We start from the raw sequence: 23,379 nt of genomic DNA, 5'->3' as shown, positions 1-23,379 counted from the left end.
CACTAAGGCATGGCCAGGGGATGATGATGTTTTTGGTGGTAATTTGATGGATGGGCGTGGAGTCGAAGATGGTGGATGGATCAGAAGTTTGATTCGGTGTTCATTGAGTGTGGATTCGATTTTGGGTTTGGGTAGGAGACAATAAATTTGGGAAGGAGGCGACGATGATTGCGGTTGGTTCATATTGATGATGGAAAAAGTTTGATTCGGTAGTCGATGTTGTTTTGATATGTGATAATAGCATATCGGTTTGGGTAGTGTAACACCTTAAACCTTTAAAACGGTAAATTACGCAAATAATACAAATCATACCAATTATTTAGATGCTACTTCTTCTATAAGTCCAAACATGCATAAATAATTTTTCAAAACATCGCAGCGGAATAATATCATAATATCTCATCAACAATTAAATAAAATCTCTAAGTTTCCATGTCACATAAACCATAATACATCACCAAAATAAATCTCCAATCTCAGCACACTGAGTGAATAAATCTCATAAAGTCATAAAATATAAACAACGATAGACAAACACCTTAATCAGATCCCGACGCACTAAGACTCCAAAAGCAAAAGACGAGGTAGCTCCAAGCTAGCCTCCGGCATACTCACAAGCAAAGCAAAGCGACTAATCCTGCACACCGTTTACCCATTCTTAAGAATATGGTAGGCGGTCAACCAAACGACCAATGGGGGTTAGATAACATTCAATCAATTAAAGTATAATCAAATGAAAGTAAGCCGAAATATTTAATTTCAAATGATTAACAAACTTAACATCATCATAAACTATCAAGTATAGAAGCGCAATCAAACAATGCATACAATTTACCTTTTTTGAGTATTCGCCACAATCACCATGTTTCACCTATGCATGTATATGCCAATCCACATATCCAAGTATGACACGACTCACCAATTAACAAATGCATGCAATGTTCTAGACTCATCTAGATGCATGTGGTACCATTAGGATTCCAGAGATAATTTTACCGTTAATGAATCTGCCAACATAATAAACATCACCAATTATGTTCTGCAGAAACTATGTAATCAACATCACCAATTACATTCTCCAAATAAACTTAAAATGACTATGAATGCATGGAGTTCAAGTAAGAACTCAAAAATGCATAACTCACTAACTTATATATGTATGTATATGTATATGTGTGTGTGTGTGTATCAACATAATAATCATCACCAATTATGTTTTCCACCAACATTTGCATTATCAAATACTTACATTCGTACAATCAATAACTCACAATTCAACAAGTCGTCATCAGTTCATCAAGTTAAAATCACCAAAGGAATCATCAACATATACACCTCAAAGAAACGATAAAGTTTCACAATCTTGTTTTACATAAAAGACGGACAATTATCCACATCAAGACATTCTCCATATTAAACACCCATTCACCATTGATTCATTCTCATCTTATCATATTATCATGAAGGTAAAACCATTTACAAGTTATCCGGTCTTAAAATATCTTTTTTGACAAGGTTCGTCTATTTTTATAACTGTCATCACTTTCTACGTAATTCATCGAAACAAAGCATACATGTTCAAACAACTCAACAAAGTATATCCACATGTCACATATAATCATAGTAGCATATACATATCCACTTCATAAGTCAATTCCGATTATTCCAAAATTTCAATAAGTTCGTCTCATTTTATCGTTTTCCAAAAGAAAACAATTTTTCAAAGCAAGACCAAGTTATAGCTCATGAATACCATTCAAAACCATTTTATAAATCATTGTTACAGTAAACAACCTTAACCCTACCCTTTTCCTTTGTGAAAAACGAGTTTCGGAAAATTTCATGTTCTTGAACATTTTTCAAAAAGCCTTGATACAGTTCACAAAACCAATCTCAATCTAATTCATTTGATGTTTCCAAATATTTAGAAAGCATGCCAACAGTTAAAATACATCAAAAGAATCATTTAGGAAAGTCCGGATCGGCCCCAAAACACCCGGAACTCCAGAAACATGGGTAACTGCACCGAGGAACTTGCCACGCCAAGCTAACACTCGCCCATCTAGTTACACCAGACAGGTGCACCCTGTTCTTGGGTTTCCACTCAGGAACCCATCCCATTTTTCATCAAAAACTCCAATTTTGATCCCAAACTTGTCTATTAGTTAACATACATCAAAAGACAATCAAAACGACAACAAACATGGAATCATAACATCAATTCATGTCAAAATCATTATCTAGTTTATTTTTCACCAAAAGTTCATATTTCCTCATTTTCATTCAAACTTCACAAACAACCACACTGATTCAAACCCCAACAACATACAAACATGTTTAATCATTTAAGAAGTGAATTTAAACATGTTCCAACAATACTCACTCATCAATTCATGGTTTATACTTGATTAAGCAAAAATCATCAAAACAACTTATCACCAACAATAACTATGAATTTAAGCACATAAGCATATCAATTCCATGAAGTTTAACATACCCATAATTACACACAAAAAGTCATAATTCACAACAATCACTTATGACCCATAATCAAAACGATGAAATTATAGCTTAATTGATGAAAGGAATATATCCCCCTTACCTCTAGGTCTTGAATCCACTAGCCTAGGCTTCAATCTCCCCCTATCTCTTCAAACCTCAAGCTCTCTCTCTCTCTCTCTCTCTCACTCTCTCACTCTCTCTCACTCTCTCTCAAGCTTCCTCTTCTTTCCTCTTGTGATCTACTTTCTCTCTCTGCCTCGTATGTTTTTGTGAAATGAAATAATGAATGGTTTAACTTAATTTCTCATGAGAGTTATGTTTATATAGTCACCTATTAATTGGGCAAGGTTTCTAATTGACATAATGGGCTCAACATTCTTACTGACTAATTCTCTTAAGTTACTACTCACTTAAACCGCTAAAACACTGAATAATTATCATCTCTAAATAATTACCCCAACTCACTAGTAACTAAGTAAAAATAACTATTTTCACTAAAATGTCAAAATAACCTTCTTAATAAAAATGGCTAATTTACCCTTACTCACCAAATGACCAAAAGACCCCTGAGTCTAAAAAATGACTAAAATAACCTTCTAGGTCAAAAATCTACAAATCTCAAATTAAATACACAAAAGGACAATTAATCACACATATAAAAACATATAATAAATAATTAAAATAATTCTAACGAAAAACGGGCTGTTACAGGTAGGGGATGGTGAACAGTGATTATGGGGTTTGGGTGGATGATGGTGAACATTGATTATTGGTTCAGATTTGTGGTAGTTTGGGAGAGGTAGGAGATGGAGGTAGTTTGGAGACTGTTGGTGAAGCCTGTGAAGAAGATTTCCTTCTTAAATTTGGCTGGATTTTGATGAAAACAAACTCACATCACAAAAGAAGAAAAACTATGGAGGCTCAAGTTGAAGAATGAAGATTAGCGAATAGGCTTCTTGGTTATACTCTTTGTAAGTATGGCACTTGTCTTTTGATTTATCATTCTTAACTTATGGAACAACTTAGAATGCTCAGAAAATAATTTCTACATTTTTCTAAGTCCAATATGAAGCAATGCCTAAAAATATCTTGAAAATAAATCACACACTCACAATGATTTTCAAACAAATGTGATTTTGCATTAAAAGAGATTTGCATGAAAAGCCATATTGTATTATATTTATTTGGCAATTAAACTTTTACCGTTGGCAATAATCTTTGCTGGTAAAAGATTCTATTTCCGTTGCCAAATTATTTGTTACCATTGTTTTGGAATACAATGGGTTTTGAAATTAAAAGGACCAACGGCTAGTTCTTTTCTTAAATGCATTTCATATATTTTTTATGAATAGATGCCATTTGAAATATGTGTCTATTCATTGATAAAACTTTTTGAAAAGTAGCATTGCTTCTTAAACATCTTTTCAGCCTCTATAAATTCAATTGAGAATCAAAGCAATTTAGACACAACAACGTTCATTATCTCAATTGACATTTTCAATATCACTTGCTTTCAAACTTTCATTCAAATTGTTTGGAAAACTTTGCTTACACTTTAACATTTATTAAAAAGTTTTCTGAGCACTAAGTCCATTTGTTAGTGTGATATTAATAAAGATATACAGTCATACATTTGTTATTCTTCAATTACTTTGTTGTAAAGTTTCTTGCCATTGTTTGTGAGAATTATTGTTTAAGATAGTGGGGGTGGTATCTTGTGATTGTTGTAAAAGGTTCTTTGATTCGGGAAGATTCAAAGTTCACCAAAAGTGTTTGGTGTTTGTGTTGTAATCAAGAGAGAGGGTTTCTTTCTTGTGTTTTATGTTAGAAAGATTGTTAGGGGGTTTTGGGGTGAGATTGCTTGTAACAAAGATTCTAACGTAGTGAATTCCTTCGCGGGGTGTGAAGGGAGTGGACTGACCCTAAGGTTTAGAGGGGAACCACTATAAATTCTCTTGTGACTTTTCTTCTTCCCTTACTCTTTTATTTTTCCGCATTCATACCTTCATCATTATTTACCGGAAAAATTATCAACAACGCTAAACTAAGAAAAATTAACCAACATTCCTAGAAACCTAATTCACCCCCCCTCTTAGGTTACAATCTGAACTTACAAAGCCGGTGAAGGCTATAGGTTTAGACCTATCATTTTTTTTATTGAACTAAGAGTATGCTAAATTATCAAGGTGAAAGTTAGACTTCCCAACTCATTTAGGACTCCTTAGAAATGCCTATCCTCTGCTACCCACTCATAAATATCTTATTAACAAAAGAGAAAAATATGTACAGGTAGGGGGACCAAAACGCTTGAACAGGCCAAAAGAAAGCAAAAGCAAAAGAAAAGAAATAAAAAAAAAACAGCTCAACTGGAGAATATTTCTGCTCTACTACCCTTGGTTTCCCCCATGGAGCTAGTTTTATAAGCTTCCTTACAAGCAATTTGATTATAGGCATCATTACATGATTGCTTTAATTTTTTCTTCTTACTTTTGGATAAATGAGATAAAAAAAGCTATTCTTCCTTTTTTTTCTTGTTCCCAAGATTCCTTGATTAGATCAATATCATGTTGCACTGCTGTAGAACTATAAGGAGGGTACGCAACCACCTCTGTATGATCCTCCTCATATGTAACTCAGCTCGAAGATTATTCGTGTCGACAATGTTGTGATTGTCATCTATTGGCTGAGATTTTGCTGCACTAACTGGTTCAATAATCACAACATCATGCTGGAGTGAGCCACTAGTTTCAAATCTCGACAAGGCAATATCTTCAGTAACATTCACCATGCAAAGTGGAAAGAAGTTGTTTCTTCTCTTATTCAACCATTGTTGCCTTGTGTAACAGCCTGATTTCTCGATTAGATTTATTTTTATTATTCTTAATTGTGTTATATGTGCTCTTGTCTGATTATTTGCCTCTGTGTGTATTTTTGGTTGGGAATTGTAGAATGCGGTGTTAGAAGGGTATTTTAGTCATTTTCAACTTAGGGGCATTTTGGTCATTTTGAGAGCAAGGTTAATTTTGTAATTTTTTCTGAAGGTTAATTTTTTGTGCTTAGTGAGAGTTATTATTTTACTAAGTGTTGGAGAGTGGGGTAATTATTTAGTTTACCGTTAAGTAACCGTTAGTGTTATATTTTACCGGTAAGTGAGTAGTAACATTTTTGAGGGTAGAATAGAAATGGGTTAGGCCCATTAAGGTTTGTGAGATGAGCCCAATTAAGTGAGCCTATATAAACTAATGTTAGTAAAGAGTTAGGGTTTTTCACCAACATTTTTCATTTGAGAAGAGAAGAGATAGAGATAGAGAAGAGATAAGAAGTGAAGAGGAAGGCTAGAGCTAGAAGAGGGATTCATCATCTAGGAGCTAAATTGAATCTTGGGTTATAGATTCTTGGTGCTAGATGTAAGAGGGTTAGAATTCAACCATAATGCATAACTTTTCATTTCTACCCATTTTGTGAAATTGATGAATTGAACCTAATTAATTGTAAATTCGTGCTTATGTTTTGATGCAATCTTTGGGTATGCAAATTGAATGTTAATTGAGTTGTTGATGATGAAACTACATGCTTAAGTTGTGATTATATGTATGCTTTGCATTTTTGTCCAAAAATGATGATATGAGGTGTTGTTGTTGATGAATTGTTGATGAATTCATGATGGTTAGTTGCTGTTGATGTTAAGAGATGTTGTTGTTGATGATTAAAACCTTGGGTAATCATAATTGTGGAGTTTGCTATGACCTTGTGTGGTTTTTGAAGTTTTAATGAAAAATGGGTCAAATGGTGATTTTTGTTAAGAGAATGTTTTGGGGCAAATTTTATATGGATTTGAGTGTCTTTTCATGTTTGGAAATGTTTAAACAAACTTTGGGATCAAATTTGAGCTTTGGGATGTCAAAATTGGGGTTTTGGGGTGAAAATGAGGTTTTTCCCGAGACTGAACTGTCATAACACACCTCGCAAGTAAACTTACTCGCAACGGCGAGTAACTGATCACTCGCCTCGCGAGTGGACCTGCTCGCAATGGCGAGCTGTACAGGTCAGTACTCCCTGTTTTACATTTTTGTGCCTTTACCCCTCGTTTTTGTTTTGAACTGGCTTTTGGTATAAACATGAAAATTGTAGATAATATTTTTAGCTTTCTAGAGGCTTTGGTTTGACTTGGATATGGTTTTTGGTTTTCAAGTTATGGGGAAAATACTCTTGAAAAGTTTTATCGAAAAATCCCGCATAACTAGTTCTAAGTCGACCCAAACCTTGTGGACTGTTTATAATCTTTGAAACTTGATTTTTATGAGTTCAACTAAGGTATTTAAACTGTGATGTGGTGAATCTAACTTGTTTTTCTTTGAAAATGGAAATTTTGTGGAAAATGATAAAGTGAGACGAACTTTGGGTTTTTATTGATTTTGTCACACTTGGCCGGTGAAACGCCAAGGCATCCTCTACTGCACTCATATGTGGTCTAGGGGTATGTTTAGTTGAGGCATTGGAACTTATTTACTTGGTTTTGGCTTAAATGCCCAATTATTTTAAGTTGTGAATTAAGAGACGAACTTTGTTGAAAATGGCTTTAAGAATCCTTTGTCTTGTGAATTCTTGTGGATATTTGATATAAATTATGTGGAGATGATTGGTGGTGTATGTGTGTAACAACTAGATGTGGATTTAATTATGAATGTTGTTGTTGATTGTATATATGTTAAGTGGTGGTGAATTGTTGTTGTTTTCATATATACAAGTATTGGTGGTGTTGAGGTAATTAGTTTTTGTGAACATATGCATTGTAGTCGAGTCATATGTTCATGCATTCATGACTGATGGTGGTGGATGTTATATCCAATTGAGATGATTACGATGTTTTTGTTGCATCGGAGGTGACGACCTTGAGGTGATATGGTACTGCATGCATCTAGATGAGTCTAGAGTTATTGCATACATTGTTGGTGAATTGAAATGCATTTGAGTTGTACATGATGATTGAACTTGTTAATTGTTATTTGACATGGTTGAAATTGTGAGATGTGTATGATACACTTGTTTATATGGACTTGGAATGATGATATTGAATGTTATGAATATGGTGAATACTTGTGAGTACATATATGATTTGTTAGTCATCGTTTCTTGAATGTACCTTTCTTCCTAATAAATCTTGTTAATTCTTTTGGGATTATGATGATGTAATGCTAACCCTCAGTGGTTTACCACCTAACTTTCCGTATGGACGGGTAGATGGAGTGCAGGATGCTTAGACTATATGCTTGATGTTGCCGAAGAGCGGAGTTCCTCTTTTTATGTGGAAGTGTCTAGATTAGGGCTCTGATCTAGGGTAGTTCTTGCATGTTGGATTTTGTTGTCTATGTAGTTGGAATTGAGATATTATTGTATCTGAGATCGGATGATGTATTTTTGCATCTTTATTTTGAGATTTGTAGTTGTTTATGGATTATATATGTGTTCCGCTGCTATGAGATGTAACATGATAATTATGCATGTATGTTTTGTTTGATGACGTAGCATCTATTTCTAGAATATGTTCGTATATTCGCGCGTTTTACCACTTAATAAAAGTAGGCTGTTACAAGTTGGTATCAGAGCCTGGTTAGTCTTGTCCGGACTATTCGACTAGTAGACTAGTATTCGTTGATTTTTCCTGTTAGTATGTGAATGGTAATGAGTTACCTTCGATACTTGGTTGTTGTGATGTTGTTCTTATCCGTTGGTTGGTTTTTTGTAGTTGTGAGATGGCTGGTGGTAGAGATGATGCAGCGATTGCGCATGCTTTGGCTTCGATGGCTCAGGTGTTGGCTCAGGCTAACGAGCAGGCGGTGGTTGGTCATCGTGATCCTTGTGAGGCTGAAGAGCGGAGGCTTGATCGTTTCTTGAGAAACAGTCCGCCGACGTTCAAGTGTAGGTATGACCCGGATGGAGCTCAGACATGGGTGCAAGTCATGGAGAGGATCTTTCGTGCTATGGTGACTAGTGAGGATCAGAAGGTCAGATTGACTACTCACATGCTTGCTGAGGAGGTTGAGTATTGGTGGACCAATGCTAAGGGAAGGCTTGAGGCTGGTGGAGCTGTGACTTGGGCTAGGTTCAAGACTGACTTTTTGAGGAAGTACTTTCCTGAGGATTTGAGGACTAAGAAGGAAGTGAAGTTCTTGAACTTGAAGCAAGAGAACCGTTCAGTGGCCGAGTATGCTGCAAAGTTTGAGGAGCTTTCGAGGTTTTGTCCGTACATCAATGCAGAGGATACTATGGTTTCTAAGTGTGTGAAGTTTGAAAGCGGTTTGAGGCCCGACATCTATCAGTACATGTGTATTCAGGAGATCCGTAATTTTGATACTTTGGTGCATAAGTGTCGTATGTTTGATGAAGCTGGGAAGGTCAAGGTGAACCATTAGAAGGCGATGAATGAAAAGAAGGGAAAGAGTCATGGATTTGGGAAGCCGTACAACAAGGACAAAGGCAAGAAGAGAGAATCTGGTGGGGGCTCTAAACCGAATGTTGCTGAGGTGAGGTGCTACAAGTGTGGCACATTGGGTCATTTTGCTAACGATTGCAAGAGTGGTGAGAAATGCTACAAGTGTGGGGAAGCAGGTCACAAGGCTTTTGAGTGCAAGAAGGAGATCACTTGCTACAATTGTGGTGAGAAGGGGCATATCAGCACTACCTGTACCAAACCGAAGAAGGCGGCGGGAAAGGTGTTTGCATTGAATGCGGAAGAGGTGGAGCATCCAGATAATCTCACCCGAGGTATGTGTTTTATCAATAGTACTCCTTTGATTGCAATTATTGATACTGGTGCTACTCATTCTTTTATCGCGGTTAGTTGTGTTGAGCGTTTGGGTTTGGTTGTGACTCCGTTGTCTTCAGGGATGGTTATCGATACCCCGGCCAGTGGTTCGGTGACTACTTCTTTAGTGTGTGCTAAGTGTCCCGTTAGTTTTGGCAATGTTGATTTTGAGTTGGATCATGTGTGTCTTCCGTTGAAGCATATGGATGTGATTTTTGGTATGGATTGGATGTTGACTTTTGGTGTTAACATTAATTGTTTGACCAAGAGTGTAACGTTTTCTAAGCCGGTAGCTGAGGAAGGTGGGAGGTTCTTGACCGCGGAGCAAGTGAAGTCTTTCGATGGAGAAGCTAGTGTATTCATGAAGTTTGCTTCCTTGAAGGAAAGTAGTGAGAAAGAAGTTGGTGATTTGCCGGTAGTGCAAGAGTTTCCAGAAGTTTTTTCGGACGATATTACCGAATTACCGCTGGAGAGGGAAGTTGAGATTGCAATTGATTTGGTACCAGGAACGAGTCCTATTTCGATTGCGCCGTATCGGATGTCTGCATCAGAGTTGGGTGAATTGAAGAAGCAGTTAGAAGAGTTGCTCGAGAAGCAGTTTATTAGGCCGAGTGTTTCTCCCTGGGGTGCTCCTGTGTTGCTAGTTAAGAAGAAAGATGGAAGCATGAGGTTGTGTATGGATTATCGGTAGTTGAATAAGGTGACGATTAAGAATCGGTATCCGCTTCCGAGGATTGATGATTTGATGGATCAGTTGGTTGGTGCAGAAGTGTTCAACAAGATTGATTTAAGGTCAGGATATCATCAGATTAGAGTAAAGGCGAAAGATATATCCAAAACTGCGATCAGAACGAGGTATGGAATGAGTATTTTGTGATGCCATTTGGAGTATCTAATGCGCCAGGTGTCTTCATGGAGTATATGAATAGGATATTTCACCCTTTTCTGGACCGTTTTGTGGTGGTGTTCATAGATGATATTTTGGTGTATTCGAAGTCTGAAGAAGAGCATGCCGAGCATTTGAGGATTGTGCTGGGAGTCTTGAAGGAGAAGAAGTTGTTTGCTAAGTTATCGAAGTGTGAGTTTTGGTTGCGGGAAGTGAGTTTCCTTGGTCATGTGATTTCAAAGGGTGGTATTGTCGTGGATCCGTCTAAGGTTGATGCAGTGTTGCAGTGGGAATCACCTAAGTCTGTTTTTGAGGTTAGAAGCTTTCTGGGATTGGCAGGGTATTATCGGAGGTTCATTGAATGATTTTCTAAGTTGGCGTTGCCATTAACGCAGTTGACTCGGAAAGGGCAAGCTTATGTTTGGGATGCTAAGTGTGAGAAGAGTTTCCAAGAGTTGAAGAAGAGATTGACTTCAGCTCCAGTGTTGATTTTTCCGAATCCGAAGGAATCGTTTGTTGTGTATTGTGATCCTTCTAAGATGGGTCTTGGTGGTGTGCTTATGCAGAATCGTCAGGTCGTGGCTTATGCTTCGAGGCAGTTGAAAGTGCATGAGAAGAATTATCCGACTCATGACTTGGAATTGGTGGCAGTTGTGTATGTGTTGAAGATTTGGAGGCATTATTTGTATGGTTCTAAGTTTGAAGTGTTCAGTGATCACAAGAGTTTGAAGTATTTGTTTGACCAGAAAGAGTTGAATATGAGGCAGAGGAGATGGTTGGAGTATCTTAAGGATTTTGATTTTTAGTTGAGCTATCACCCTGGAAAAGCGAATGTCGTTGCTGATGCTTTGAGTAGGAAGTCGTTGCATATGTCTACTTTGATGGTGAAAGAGTTGGAATTGATTGAGCAATTTTGAGATTTGAGTTTGGTTAGTGAGTTAACACCGGAGGGTGTGAGATTATGAATGTTGAAGCTAACGAGTAATATTTTGGAAGAGATCAAGAATGGACAGAAGGAAGATTTGGAACTTGTAGATCGATTGGTTTTGGTTAATCAAGGTAAAGGTGGAGACTTCAGGTTGGGTGAGAACGGTGTTTTGATGTTTCGTGATCGTGTTTGTGTACCAGATATCCTTGAGCTTAAGAGAAGGATTTTGGATGAAGGTCACAGAAGTAGTTTAAGTATTCATCCATGAGCGACTAAGATGTATCAGGACTTGAAGAGGTTGTTTTGGTGGCCTGGAATGAGGAAGGAGATTGTAGAGTTTGTTTATGCTTGTTTGGTTTGTCAGAAGTCTAAGATTGAACATCAGAAGCCGTCAGGTTTGATGCAACCGTTGTTTGTGCCAGAGTGGAAGTGGGATAGTATCTCTATGGAGCATATTTTGATTCGATTTGGGTGATTGTTGATCGGTTGACGAAGTCGGCACATTTTGTTCCTATCAAGACTGGTATGTTTGTGGCGAAGTTGGCTGAGATTTACATTGAACAGATTGTTAGGTTGCATGGTATTTCTTCCAGTATTGTGTCGGATCGGGATCCGAGATTTACATATAAGTTTTGGGAGAGTTTGCAAGCTGCTTTGGGGACTAAGTTGAGGTTGAGTTCTGCTTATCATCCCCCGACTGATGGTCAGACGGAGAGGACTATTCAGAGTTTGGAAGATTTGTTGAGGGCTTGTGTTTTAGAACAAGGAGTCAGTTGGGTTGAATGTTTACCGTTGATTGAGTTTACTTACAACAACAATTTTCATTCTAGTATCGGAATGACACCGTTTGAGGCTTTGTATGGTAGAAGGTGTATGACGCCGTTGTGTTGGTATGAGTCAGGTGAAAGTGCCTTGTTAGGGAAGTTGTGCAAGAAACTACGGAAAAGGTTAAGATGATCCAAGAGAAGATGAGAGCGTCACAGAGTAGGCAGAAGAGTTATCATGATAAGAGGAGGAAGGACATTGAGTTCCAGGTTGGTGATCATGTGTTTTTGAGAGTGAATCCTGTAACCGGTGTTGGTCGTGCTTTGAAATGTCGGAAGTTGACTCCTCGTTTTGTTGGACCATTTGAGATTGTTGAGAAAGTTGGGGTTGTAGCGTATCGGATTGCGTTACCGCCATCTTTGTCGAATCTTGATGATGTGTTTCATGTGTCTAAGTTGCGGAAGTATGTATATGATGAGTCTCATGTGATTCAAGTGGATGATTTGGAAGTAAGAGATAATTTGACCGTTAAGACTTGGCCAGTTAGGATTGAGGATCGTGAAGTGAAGCGTTTGCGTGGCAAGGAGATCGTTTTGGTTAAAGTGATTTGGATTGGACCGACTGGTGAGAGTGCCACTTGGGAATCGGAGAGTAGGATGAGGGTTGCGTATCCAGAGTTGTTTCCTTCAGGTAATTTTTGAGGGAAAAATTCTTTTTAGTGGGGGAGAGTTGTAACAGCCCGATTTTTCGATTAGATTTATTTTTATTATTCTTAATTGTGTTATATGTGCTCTTGTGTGATTATTTGCCTCTGTGTATTTTTGCCTCCGTGCTCTTGTGTGATTATTTGTCAGTACTCCCTGTTTTGCGTTTTTGTGCCTTTACCCCTCATTTTTGTTTTGAACTGGCTTTTGGTATAAACATGAAAATTGTAGATAATATTTTTAGCTTTCTAGAGGATTTGGTTTGACTTGGATATGGTTTTTGGTTTTCAAGTTATGGGGAAAATACTCTTGAAAAGTTTTATCGAAAAATCCCGCATAACTAGTTCTAAGTCGACCCTAACCTTGTGGACTGTTTATAATCTTTGAAACTTGATTTTTATGAGTTCAACTAAGGTATTTAAACTGTGATGTGGTGAATCTAACTTGTTTTTCTTTGAAAATGGAAATTTTGTGGAAAATGATAAAGTGAGACGAACTTTGGGTTTTTATTGATTTTGTCACACTTGGCCGGTGAAACGCCAAGGCATCCTCTACTGCACTCATATGTGGTCTAGGGGTATGTTTAGTTGAGGCATTGGAACTTATTTACTTGGTTTTGGCTTAAATGCCCAATTATTTTAAGTTGTGAATTAAGAGACGAACTTTGTTGAAAATGGCTTTAAGAATCCTTTGTCTTGTGAATTCTTGTGGATATTTGATATAAATTATGTGGAGATGATTGGTGGTGTATGTGTGTAACAACTACATGTGGATTGAATTATGAATGTTGTTGGTGATTGTATATATGTTAAGTGGTGGTGAATTGTTGTTGTTTGCATATATACAAGTATTGGTGGTGTTGAGGTGATTAGTTTGTGTGAACATATGCATTGTAGTCGAGTCATATGTTCATGCATTCATGACTGATGGTGGTCGATTTTATATCCAATTGAGGTGATTACGATTTTTTTGTTGCATCGGAGGTGACGACCTTGAGATGATATGGTACCACATGCATCTAGATGAGTCTAGAGCTATTGCATACATTGTTGGTGAATTGAAATGAATTTGAGTTGTACATGATGATTGAACTTGTTAATTGTTATTTGACATGGTTGAAATTGTGAGATGTGTATGATACACTTGTTGATATGAACTTGGAATGATGATATTGAATGTTATGAATATGGTGAATACTTGTGAGTACATATATGATTTGTTAGTCATCGTTTCTTGAATGTACCTTTCATTCCTATTAAATCATGTTAATTCTTTTGGGATTATGATGATGTAATGCTAACCCTCAGTGGTTTAGCACCTACCTTTCCGTATGGACGGGTAGATGGAGTGCAGGATGCTTAGACTATATGCTTGATGTTGCCGAGGAGCAGAGTTCCTCTTTTTATGTGCAAGTGTCTAGATTAGGGCTCTGATCTAGGGTAGTTCTTGCATGTTGGATTTTGTTGTCTATGTAGTTGGAATTGAGATATTATTGTATCTGAGATCGGAGGATGTATTTTTAAATCTTTATTTTGAGATTTGTAGTTGTTTATGGATTATATATGTGTTCCCCTGCTATGAGATGTAACATGATAATTATGCATGTATGTTTTGGTTTGATGACGTAGCATCTATTTCTAGATTATGTTCGTATATTCGCGCGTTTTACCGCTTAATAGAAGTAAGGTGCTACACCTTGTCTACAACAAGAGTTTCTTTCACATTCTCATCATTATAAATCTTCAAAATTTCAACTGATTACTCATTCTCAATATCAGCAAGCTTTGGAATGTCTACAACAATTGCCTCATCTTGTGGTAGTATGATTCCCTTGACCAGAATCCGTTCCTATTTTTTTTTTATCCTTATTTCTTATAGCCATTGTTGCATGTCTGGAATAGTTTCCTATCTCTTGAACTTTAGGAGTAGGATCTCTGACCTCGGCCTCCCCGGAATCAAGGGTTTCTTACCATGATCAACATTCACAACTTCCTTCTTTTGTTGCAACCAATGACAAGATGAAATATTACGGCCTATACTTATGCAATGATAGCATAATTCTGGAAACTTCTCATAGACCACCTCAACCTTCAATGCATATCGATTCTATTCCACCATGATTTCATAAAAAATACGACGAGATAAATCCTTGTCGACCAAAATAGATGCATAATGACCAAACACCTTGTTTTGTGTTGCAACATTGAAGGTCAAAGGCATGCCTACACGTATAATAATACTTTAAAACATTGGTAAATCTCAATTGCTTGATTACATAGTTACAAATTTTAGATTTCATAAAAAAACTTCATAGTCATTACTGTATGTCTCTCTCTCTCTCTCTCTCTCTCTCTCTTTATATATATATATATATATATATATATATATATATATATATATATTTGATCAAGTAGTAAAATGCATTAAAAAGTCAGGTGCCGACTGAACCTCATACAAAATTAATCTAAAACAGTCATAGAGAAGGATAAACCTAAACTATCTCTAGTGAGGAGATGGGCAACAAAGGAGGGTGGGGAATCCCACCACTAAGAGGAATTTGGCGCAAATCCTTGAGCATTCTTAGCCAGGGCATCTGCTGCCATGTTTCCTTCCCTCAACACATGAGAAAATCTACTATCTATACTCCTACAAAACAAAAACCATTTCTGCCACCTGTTGCACATCCTCCAAGGCACCCCAGCCAGATCAGAGAACGACTTGAACACCATAAGAGAGTCTGTTTCCAACCAAATTTCCTTCAGCATCAGATCAGAAACTTTTAAAATGGCAAACATGCAGGCACTGAACTCAACCACAATAGCATATGCATACCCAATGTTTTGAGAAAAGGCTCCTAAAAGTTGAGTAGCACTTCTTTTCACAACACCAATTGAACCACAAGGATTAACCCCAAACGAAGTTCCATCACAATTGATTTTAACACAACCAGTGGAGGGAGGAGTCCAATGCACCTCTCTAAGAAGCACCACTCTATTGGATTTGAAAGGTATACCAAACAGTTGGGACAGTTTAAAGTCAGACATAGCAGTGCCACCCTTCACAGTAGAAAGCTTGAGACTAAGGGCCACTTCAGAAACAATGCCATAAATTAAAAAATTCATACAGTGATATTTATTGTTGAAGTATCTGGAGTTTCTTTCCATCCAAATACGCCAGATAATATGAACAATGGCTGAGGACATGATGTGTTGCACTATCTTGCTACCAGTGTTTCGAATCCCCAACAAAAGGTTATGGCAATTGGAGAGATCAAGTGCCTGACCTAAACCCTTACAGAGCATGTCCCAAAGAACAAAAGTGACAGGACAATGTAGAAAAATGTGAGAAGAGGTTTCAACATGCTTCAAACAAAAACAACATATAGACACAATGCAGCATCCTCTAAGCATGAGATTTTCATCAGTGGGCACAGCATGTCCCAAAGAACAAAAGTGACAGGACAATGTAGAAAAATGTGAGAAGAGGTTTCAGCATGCTTCAAACAAAAACAACATATAGACACAATGCAGCATCCTCTAAGCTTGAGATTTTCATCAGTGGGGATCTTGTTGTGTAGGAATCTCCAAACAATAAATGACCTGGATGGTGGAATATAGGAGTTCCATAGAATCTAGTGCCATTCATTCTTCTGACCAGAACCAGCAAGGAATGCATAAGAGAGTTTGTTGGTCAACATACCATCAACATCAGATGTCCAATTGAGCTTATCTGTTGTATGCTCTATGGGGAGTGTGATCTTCAGAATCTGCTCAGCCAAAAGCCTATTTTATGAACTAGTAAGTCAGGTAACTTCCAGGTACCATCAACCAGATAATCAGCAACTTTCATATTCAAATGCTTATAAACATGTTCAGGGATACCCTAATCCTCCACAATAATCTTGTCAAGCCATTTGTCTGTCCTAAAACACACAGTAGCACCATCTCTAATAGACCAGATAGCATGCTCTGTAATTATATTAATGAACTGTTTGATGCCTAACTACACATATGAAGATAGATGATAGTTTTTAGCCTTGCCCTGAGAAAGATATCTGGTCCTGTACAGATGTGCCCAAGGTTCCTCAGAAGTCAGTAATTTCCAAGCCAGAAGCATCAAAGAGGCTTTATTCGTGAGATAAGGATCCTTGATATCTAGCCCTCCTTAATTTCTAGGTTTGCAAATGTCTTTCCAAGCCATTGTACATATCTTTCTATTGGACACATCTCCACTCCAAATAAAGTTCCTAATAAGCTTTCAGAGGTCATTGAGCAGACCGTTGGGCCATTTATAGATGTGAAAAGTGTAGACCAGCATCCTACTAATGATGGAGTTCACCAACTGCACTCTACCCATGATGGACAAAAGTTTTCCTTTCCAGGTGTCCAATTTAGATTTTATTTTATCAAAAACAGGCTTAAAAAAAAAAAGCTTTAGGCTTGCCTTTGAAAAGGGGAACGCCCAAGTAAGTAAAAGGTAAGCTTCCATAGTAAAAACCAGTTAAAGAAGCTATAGCTGCCTCTCTAGACAAAGATAGAGAATTGGTGTAGAACTTACTCTTTCCATTGTTGATTATTTATCCAGAATATGCTCCATAGTCATCAAACAGATTCATTATAATCCTGATGTTAGCCAAGACTCCTTTGCAAAATATTAAAACATCATCTGCATATAGGCAGTGGCTAGGGAGTTTCAGACCTCTGGCATCTTGAATTTGGGAGATTCTTCCTCCTTGAACTAAATTGTGCAAACCCGTGCTCAAGACTTCTTCCGCAATACAGAAGAGTAAAGGGGAGAGAGGATCTCCCTATCTAACTCCTCTGGTGTAGTTGAAAAACTCAACAGACTTGCCATTAATGTTGATAGAGAGCTTAGAAAATAAAAGTATGGTGCTAATCCAGTTGCAGAAACAAGAGTTAACCCCAAAACATCTAAGAACATGAAGAAGAAAGTCACAATTGAGAGAATCAAAGGCTTTCCTTATATCTATTTTAAGAGATATACTGCCTCCAAATGATTTTTTGTGAAGCAGGTTTACTGCCTCATAGGCAGTCATGATACAGTCTTGAATGTGCCTGCCAGTTATGAAGCCTTTTTGAAATTCTGAAATAATAGAAGAAGCTATAGAGCCCAGCCTGTCAGCAAATTTTTTGGTAATGATCTTAAATTGGAAGTTGGCTAAAGCAATAGGCCTAAAATTGTCAAGCTTATCTGCACCAAGTACCTTAGGGATCAAAATGATGAGGTTTGAGTTTGAGTTTGAGTTGGGCATGATGTAATTAGAGGTGAAGAAGAATTGAGTGGATTTAACTACATCAGCACCAACAATGGGCCAGAAAGTTTGGTAAAAATGACCTAAGAAACCATTAGGGCCAGGGGCAGAGTCTCCACTAAGAGAGAAAATAATTGTCTTAATCTCCTCATGATTAGGGATATAAGTGACAATAGCCTTATGTTGATCAGTTACAAGACAAGTAATGAACTGGTCAGGAAGATCATTGGGTGTATGGAGGACAGAAGATGTAAAAATGTTGGTAAATTACTCTAAAACATGTGCTTCAATGTCATTAACTTCAGTAAGAACCACATCACCATTCTTTAGAAAATTAATTTGACTTTGTCCTTCTCTAATCTTAGCAGCTTTGTGAAAGAACGCAATATTCATGAAACCCTCTAAGAACCCGACACTCTTAGCCTTTTCCTGCCAAAAGATATTAGCAAGGTGCAAAGCTTCACTATAATTGGACAAATAGGACAACTCTTCAGATGCTCTAGCAGGAGTCATGCCCAACTGGTCAATACCTAATTGAATGGATTCCAGCTGCTTATGTATATGGTTGAAATTCTATGATAGAAATCCCCAACATTTACTTTGCTCCAGTTTTTCAGCTTAGCCTTTAAAGCTTTCAACTTGTAGTGTAAAGCATGCATAGGTGAGCCTGAAGCAGGGCATATCCAGTGTTCAGATATGAGAATCTCATAGCTATCAAAAGATGTCCGTGTTTTGTAGAACTTAAATCTAGAGACCAGCATACTGGGGGGATGCTTGTTCATAATGAGCAGGAGTGGGAAGTGGTCAGAATGACATCTGGCTAACGTATTGCAACTTATAGAACTCCAACTATCAATCCAGTCCTCATTGCATAAAGCATGATATAACCTTTGAGCTATAAATGCTCTCCTTGCTATATTATTGGATCAGGTAAATCTAACTCCATTTGCGTCCAAATGAAGAAGAGAGTTGACACTTGACAATTGCAAAAAATCAGTACAGGTTATGTTAAGAGGAAGCTTGCCTCCCACTTTCTCATGGCATCCAAGGATTGCATTGAAGTCCCCAACAATTAACCAGGGGCCAGGATGATTAGAAATAGTGTTGGTGGTAGCTAACCAGAGATCTCTCCTCTAAGTATAAAAGGTAGAGGCATAGACCACTACCAGGTAAAAAAACATTATCTTCATCAACAAAGGAAAAAGCCATGCATTGGGCATGATTGAGCAACACAGTCAGATTGTAACAAGACATCCAAATACAACAAATATTAGGAAGAAGGGTTGCATGTTATTAACCATATAGTTGTTGAGTTTAAGTCTATGCCAAAACTAGATAGGGATTGAAGCAAAATCCACCATAGGTTCAGCTAACAATAAAATATCTGGTTTATGAATTTGAATCATCTGAATTAAATGAAGCTAGGTTTCAAATTTCCAATCCATCTGATATTCCATAAGACACACTTCATGAGGGAAAAATCAAGCTTGAGATTTCTTGGATCTTGTGGGAATACTAGCAGCACCAAGACCTGTTGTATGCTTCTTATTCTTACTGTCAGGCTTCCTTCCTGGTTTCTTTTTGTCCTTATTATAAGCCAAATATTTGTCCTCATTAGTGAACTGCTCAAATAAGGGCATGTAGCTTTCATTGTCTGTTTCAAGATTCATATTAATACCAGAGATAGGATCCTCTTCCACTTCATCCCAATTGAGGCTAGCTGCACTGTGTTGCTTAGAACTCTCAGGAGTTTGGAATCTTCTTTTGCCTAGCCCCAGAGGTTCATCCATTGAAGTAATAGGGACATTGAAAGTGATTGAAGGAAGCTTGTCACTAGCAGCTCTAATGGAGGCAACAAGATCCAAAGCCTTGCTTGCTGAAACAGATGCAACGCTGAGGAATGACTGCTTCTCAGCCATGTTGCACTACACAAGAGAGGATGGAGAAGTCCTTGAAGCATCCAGCTTCCCCTGCACTTCATCCAAAAACTGCACATCTGAGAAAAAGGAAGCATTCTAAGAGGACCTTTTAATCAAATCACCAGGAGCCTTACAGATGATCCTTTGCTCAGAAAATGCACTCTCTTTGGTGCCAGACTTAGCAGGAACAGATAGGTCAATGACCAAAGAATTTGACTGAAAAGTCTGACCCCTATCAGCAAACAAAGCCTCCCCCAAAGGAAGCTCACTTTCTGCATTAAGTATGTCAAATGCATTGTGAAGAGTTAATGTTGATGGAGGATCACTCCCCTTCACGATTACTGATGAAACAGTCACATCATCATTAACTACTTCCTTCTCCACAGTTTCCAACAAAGTATTATCAGTGTTCAAAACATTCAGACCAGTTTTAGCGAGACTTTTACCAATTGAATCATTCATCTCATGTGCTATAGGAATGACTGGTTGCTTTTTCTTCAAAATTTTTAGAGGTTGCTGCTGCTGGGAAGTAGCCAGAGTAGGAGCTTTTTTGGCAGGTTTAGAGGCACCATCATGCTTGTTCATAGAGCCAAATTTCGTGCAGTTTTAGAGAGTATGGCCAATATCTTTACAATGCTGACAAAAGCCAGTTGTTTTTCATACTGAACCATGATTGAGAGGGCATGTCCCTCTCTTTACACCGCCACAGATTCATACAATTTCTCAAAAAGATCCACATCAATTAAAATTCTGGCATAAAGACCAAATCTTTTGTTTAGTGTAGCTTCATCAATAGTTAAAGGGGTCCCTAATCCATAAGATATTTCAAGCAAAGTTTTCCTTCGCCGGTATTCTTGTGGTAAATGCATTAATCTAACCCAGATTTGCGCATGAGATTGAACATGAGTCTGAGGGGTAAAATCCCTTGTTCAACGGTAAAAACGCAAAATTCCAGGGTTTAGGTTTAACACTCCCATGGCCCAAACCTTCCTCATATCTTCAACAGAGTTCAAATTGAATTCAAAATAAATGTTTCCCAACGGAAGAACATGCCAATTTTTCAGATTAGGCCACATACCTATGAGCTTGGACTTCAGGGCTTAAGTGGTAAGAGGAGAATCGCCTTTGCTTAGAGTCAATCGACCATGGAGGTTGCGGCTGCAATCAATGATGCCAAATTCATACTCCTCCTAGGAAATCTTAATGCGAACCAAATTTCCCATAACTACTTTGGAGGGGAATTGAATAAGCTGAACATCTGAAGAAGAGGACAAAGCATGTGCGAAGGATTTTCCAGATTCCGGCGGTTGAACCGCCGTGACCTCCGGTGAATCCATAGAGGCGAGAAAACGGCCAAGGACACACCATAGCTAGAGAAAATTACCAAGAGAACCGAGAGAACAACGCCACCAGAGAGAAACCGGCGGAGCAACGCGCCAAGAGAACGGAAGAGCAAGACGAAGAGATAGAAGCAGAGTAAAAAAACCGGTGTAAAAACCTCGCCGGAGCAACGCCGGAGGTTAGTTAGGTCATCGGAGAAAAGCCGTTACGGAGGAGAATCGAGAGCGTTTATATATATATAATGACAATATTCAAGGGTTAGATTAGTTTAAGTTATTGTTTATTATGAGTTAGTAGAATGAGTGGTGTATTTCATTTATATGTACACACGTATACACACACATATAGATAGACACGCACATTAAAAAATTATATTTAACATGTTTTTAAGGTTGTCAAAGAAACAACAAGGTCGTAGAAATTATAAGATTAACAGTATCATGATGAGGAAATAAAATCAAAGACTTAGACTGTTAGACATACTCCCTCCGTTTCAAAATGAGTGTCCTTTTAGGTGTTTACACACATATTAAGAAATGCAATGATTAAAAGAAAGAGAATTATTATTTTACCAAATTATCCTTATTAATTATTGGTTAGTTTTAAAAGTGATACTTTGGAAGTAGTGTGCAGAGTATTAATTGGAGGGTACAATTGAAAAGAAAAAGTTATTATTGCATTGGAAACTGAAAGTGACATTCATTTTGAAACAATTTTTTTTTGCTAAAGCGACACTCATTTTAAAACGGAGGAAGTAATAAATAAATATCTGTTTACCTTTCTTATAGAGTATGGCCTTACAGTAGCCTTCAATGCATTTCACAACTAGACCGCGTAGCGTGGGATATTTGTTTATACAATCGGCAACACACTCACACTCTTCTGTAATGTAAAATAAGAATAAAGAAATATTACTAAAAATGGGGGAATATTAGGTATATAAGATAAAAACAATTATTATGGACTTACTTTCACCGTCGACTACAACAAGAAATAGGTAAACAAAAAGGATTATGTTGTAAACAAACATTATAATTTTAGCCTTTCTTTCAACTTTGCATATACAAAAAAAAAGTTGTTTTATCACTTTATATAGTATAATAACTCATGCTATTGTTGCAAGGATTCCTTCATTAAAATTATAAAAAATTGTTTAATGTCTCTTAAGTACATCGATGTACCATATTTTCCTTTAGATCATAGAACATCATTCTTCTTTCTATATATCATGATGTTGATTTGGCTCATAAAATATAGCTAAAATAAAAATATTTCTCGTAATTAAACTTCATTCTTGTTTATCAATGTTTTTATTATTTTTATTTCATGACTAGGCTTTCATAATTCTAGTTTACCAACGTTTTATTATTATTTTTTAGTTCATATCTAAGCTTTCATAATTTCGAATAGATTATTGATTTCTAGTTATTGAATTCAATAAAGTGTTTATGATTTTATTTCTTTAATTAACCAAACATTTTCCATAGTCTTGCTTTTGTAACACCCTAATTTTTAAGAGCTCGGGTATATTATTATTATTATTATTGTCAAGAAATAGTAAATTTTCAAAATAAATCAGGGTGTACCGGTAGTTGGGGGGGCTCAATTGGTTAACATACTGCAATTTTTCATTCAAAAAATAAATAAATCAGAGTGTTCATTTTTAAAGGTGAGTCCAATCTCTTGACAATAATAAAGGACTAGCCTTGATTATCAAATATTTTTATAAAGACCTATACTCACAACTCAATAGTTGGACTTTCCAAAACAAGGTAGGTACATCATATTCAGATAAAATATTCACATTCACAATAACATAATTTCAATGGGAAAATAGTAAATGAAAGGTAAAAACTTATGTGCATTTCATCCGGTGTTTTTCGTATGGGAACATCTACGGTACACCTCATAAATTGGAGTGTAGTGATACTCTTGCTTAATAAATTGATAAATTAACGATCATTTTAAGAAGTAAAGAGTTATTTATCAAGGTTTATATTTTAGAAAACATCATTTCATAAGAAAAAAACATAATTTCATTGTTTATAAGAATCATATTAAATTTTTAACATTTTCTCATAAAAAATACTCAATATTCTTCGTTATGAGTAATAAAAATTCAAAAACATTAAATTTTATTTCGTTGACGCTTTTGGTAAATAAGATTTAATTTTTATAATTGCCAATGATAGAAAATAATTCTTTTTCTTCAAAAAAAACAACTCATTTAAATATTAATTTAATTATTTGGTGTACA

The 23,379-nt window shown here is 36.8% G+C and overlaps 1 long non-coding RNA gene across 3 annotated transcripts; it reads right to left on the bottom strand.

The window, feature by feature from the left end:
• Window positions 1-380: 380 nt before the first annotated feature.
• Window positions 381-22,227, bottom strand: LOC146906595 (uncharacterized). Of its 3 annotated transcripts, XR_015017870.1 has the most exons (5): window positions 22,092-22,227; window positions 21,900-22,004; window positions 4,870-5,205; window positions 836-1,007; window positions 381-657 (listed from the first exon to the last, which is right to left on the bottom strand). It is a non-coding gene; the product is annotated as an uncharacterized LOC146906595 (long non-coding RNA). The 3 variants fall into 3 exon arrangements; XR_015017869.1 differs by lacking the exon at window positions 4,870-5,205; XR_015017868.1 differs by lacking the exons at window positions 836-1,007; window positions 4,870-5,205.
• Between the last annotated feature and the right edge of the window lie 1,152 nt (window positions 22,228-23,379).

The sequence above is a fragment of the Medicago sativa genome, chromosome 7 (assembly GCF_051527215.1).
Source record: "Medicago sativa cultivar Bolivia chromosome 7, Bolivia_mono, whole genome shotgun sequence".
Lineage (NCBI taxonomy): Eukaryota > Viridiplantae > Streptophyta > Magnoliopsida > Fabales > Fabaceae > Medicago > Medicago sativa.
This window is presented reverse-complemented; position numbering and strand designations above follow the sequence as displayed.